General features: G+C 34.2%; 1 protein-coding gene across 2 annotated transcripts in view; it reads left to right on the top strand.

The window, feature by feature from the left end:
- The first annotated feature begins 1,823 nt into the window (after positions 1–1,823).
- Positions 1,824–3,860, top strand: part of LOC103142459 (uncharacterized) — a 7,274-nt gene continuing 5,237 nt past the window's right edge. For both annotated transcript variants that reach the window (XM_016674573.1, XM_007558531.2), the window contains exon 1: positions 1,824–2,300. The gene's annotated coding sequence lies outside the window, so the exon portion shown is untranslated. The remainder of the gene's footprint in view (positions 2,301–3,860) is intronic.

Below are 3,860 nucleotides of genomic sequence, written 5' to 3'. Positions count from 1 at the left end.
GCGGGACGTGGAGGGAGAAAAAGGACCCGCCCGTTCCGCTCTCTGATTGGTTTGATCAGAACCACAACAAATCTGGCGATGCATTCAAAGAGTATGGGACATGTAGAAAAATTAGTGGAATGTTTCCTTCAATTATAATAATAATAATAATAATAATAATAATAATAATAATAATAATAATAATAATAAAAATAAAGTCACACAAAAAAATGTTAAATCACTTGATGAAAAAAATAAAACAATTAATTTTTATGTATTTTTCCCGTATACCAACAAATATGCAGATGGAGTGTAAACTTTTAGCATCTATCCAGGTTCACAGTGTCACTCAAAATGCTTTATATGTCCGTACAAACATTTGTTAATTAATGAAAATCAATAATTAAATACTAAAAATAACAATGTGCATATTTTGAAAAAAATATAACTTCAGTGAGCTGGTTTATCTAATTTCTTAGTGTAGCTTTGGGGTAGATGACAAAGGCCGAGAATCTTCACTAAAGACTTTTAGAAGACATTTCTAATAGGCTTTCCGTGAACAACCAAATTATCCACTGAAAGGAAACTTGTAGGCCATTCAAAGCGTATCTAAAAATGTAAATCTTCAAGTAGAAATTAACAGCCAGAGCCAACCAACAACCTTAGTTCATTTCATTAATGTAACTTTTTATATATATAATTTTTTAAACAAAACGTAATTGGATTTCTTGTTCATATTTCTTGATTTCTCATACAATATGAAATACTTCTAATTATTCAGATACCAAAACAAGAATAAAAAAAACGCTTTAAACCTGTTATGTAGACTCAGTGCAGCAGTCTCTATTCTCTGATATTTTCAATGAGTCTCGAATGCAACGCAAACACGTGTCGCATTCCTGTCTCGTTTCTCACGTAGCAGGAAAAGCCACCCCAACCCAACAAACCCTCCAGCATCATCAAAACCATGCGGTAGGGTAAGGTTCATAATTCCCGCAACACAGGGAAGCAGAAAACCACAACGTGATAACCAAAGAAGCACTGAACGCAGGGAATTTCAGGTTTTATTTACTTACTTCCACAGTTGTCACAGAATAGAAAGTGCTCTCTCTAAAGCTTAATTTTTCGTCAACAGCATGCATTCTATGCACAGTTGTAAATTTAAACTATATGGAAGCATGTTAGCTTACAACTTTAAGAGGACATTGTTACATTTCAGTTTTGCCAATAATATTTAGACGTAAAGTACCTCCGTTTACCAGCTGTCAAAATTCAAAAAGAAAGAAAAGCAGTGCACCTTTTAAGAGTTAGTCACAAACATACATTTTCCGTCAGATGTTAACACCCATCAAGGTAGTGTGAGTTTTAATTTTAGGATTTCAATGATTCATAATATTTTCTTCATTTTTAACGAATAAATACAGGTTCAAATATTAGGCACCAGCAGCACCTCTCCCGTCCTGACTAGGTATAAGGATGTACAATAATGGATGGATGGATAGGTGGATGGAGGGATGGATAGTAGAAGATTTGTTTGCATATTGGCTCTTAAACTGAACAGAAAACTAATTATAGTCTACTAAAGACTATAATAAACTAACTTTTCCATTATCACTTATTTTTAAATGCACTTGTACTTTTTAGAAAAGTGGTGTTGATTCGAAAATCAAAAAGAAAATTTTGCAAACCCCCAACACATACATTAACACAAAAGAGTTAATCACTGACTTACTTTCTCCACCAGGGGGAGCCCGTGCTTTTAGTTCTCACAGGATTGTTTTTTTTTTGTTGTTGTTGTTGTTTGTTTTGCTTTTGTTTTTTGTTTTTTTGTTGTTGTTTTTTTCACTTAGTCAGCTTCGTACGTCTTCTTTATCTTTAATGTTTTCTACTAAAGGGCATTTTAGTTTCAGAGTTTGGTTTCTTTGCAAATTTTGTAAGGCTCGACATTTAGATTTTTTTTTTTCTCGTTTTCTTCCTAAGCTCCGGTCCTCTGCGCAGCTCCAATGTCTAAAACAAGCGCACCAGAGTTCCTTTGACAGAACGTGTTGATGACGCCTTCATCTACAACAACAACAACAGAACTCAGCTGCTGTGAAGCTAACTAGCCGGCCTAGTTATTCTGAATTTTTTTTTAAATATTTTAGTTTTCGTATTTTTTTTTATTGGTGTCTTAATAGTTACTTACTCATTCGGGTATGAAGTTAATGCTATAAAATCTCGACTTTAGTTTTTTATTTGTTTTGAATTTGAAAGTCTTTGTCTGCTAGCATGTTAGCTTTAAAACCGAGTATAACTCGGAGCCTCTCCTCTTCCAGCTGAAGGTAACGCATTTATTTAAACCTACTGTTTGTGCAATATGCATCCATACAATCTGCATGTAGCGTTTATTGTGCAAACGTTTGAACATTATCAGAGTGTACCAGGTATTCTTACAGAAACTAGAAGGTGAGGATGTGAATAACCGAGCTGAGATGACTAGCCTTAATGTTCCAAGAAGCTAAGCTGTAATCCAAATGCTTGATATGTGAACGCGTGGATGTTAAATGCGGTTTTAAATCACATTCATATTGGGAACGTAAAGAAGTCCAGCAGGGTCGAGCTCAAATCGTGGCAGGGCAGCTTTTGCGGCACTTCCGTATTATTATTTGTAGCCTTTAGATTGTAAATATCAACTATAGTATACATGTATTTTCCAGAATTTCACAGCAAATATTTTAACGTAGGCATGTGTCCAGAAATTCCCAGAAAAAAAGTAAACTTCCAATAGTATGAAATTACAAAATGTAAAAAATAAAAAAAAAAAAAATGTGTAGGAAGAATGCATTCTGCTTTATGCTCAACAATTTACAGCCTTGAGGCTCTTCTTACCTGGACATTTGCTGAATTAATTAAAAGATAATAAATGTCCATTTTGAAGTATTCCGACTTTTAAGTGGAAGTGGTCTGCTATAATATACGAGAAGCTTACCAAACAATCTGTAAATCTCTTTACTTGCCTTGTGTAATAATAGCAATTTAAAAATAAAACTAGTCTTGCTTTGTATGACCAGTGAAACATAGAGAGATAAGCCACAGATGTAAGAGGCTTAGCTTTTCAGAACGCTGCAAGCAGAAAATCTGTTTCAACATTTAATGTTGCCCAACTATAAATCCATTTATTTTTGGCTTACCTGGCAGTTTAGAAGAAGGTTTTCTTCTTTGGAGCTTCAGAGTATTTGGGGTATTTGGTTGGGTATTTATGACATCAGAGACCAAGTGAACGCTACACGAGCCAGAACACTGTCAGTGCATGCCCGTAAAAACACTTGTATAACTGTGTGTGGAAAAGCAACATCAAGTCTAATGAATGCAGACGTTAAAAAAAGGGTAAAATAATGTATGTCTCTCTAGAAACGCTGCAAAGACGATCTGTAGCGAAGTGTGGAACAAAACTGGTGTAAATCTAGTAACTGTTTTTTCTCTTCAGGACTTTCACTGCCAGCTGTAAATCAGAACCACAGTAAATCCCTTCTCCACTGCCAAAAGAATGGAAAACCAAAAGCAATAATAATGTTAAAATCTTACAACAGTACAATGAAAACATGTGCATCTGAGTAAAGTAGAATACAATTCCAACAATTTTATTTGAGCAATTGTGTCCTTAAAGTAAAACTCAAATAGATTCATTTTCCACAGTAATGTATTTCACACATTTATTTCTGGTATTTCTTGTAATATCAAAAATTATGGCCTACAGCTTATGAAAAGTCAGAATGTACCTGAATATTGCATAAGACCTACAAAAAACGAGTTTAAACAGAAATGCTACTTTATGTATGCCCAGGGGTGAAAGTAGTTTTAAATTTCTTGGGGGTACTATGACAAAAGCATATATATATATG

This window comes from Poecilia formosa, unplaced genomic scaffold (assembly GCF_000485575.1).
Source record: "Poecilia formosa unplaced genomic scaffold, Poecilia_formosa-5.1.2 Scaffold97, whole genome shotgun sequence".
NCBI classification, from domain to species: domain Eukaryota; kingdom Metazoa; phylum Chordata; class Actinopteri; order Cyprinodontiformes; family Poeciliidae; genus Poecilia; species Poecilia formosa.
Note: the sequence above shows the minus strand (reverse complement) of the source record. Positions and strands in the feature narration are given on the sequence as shown.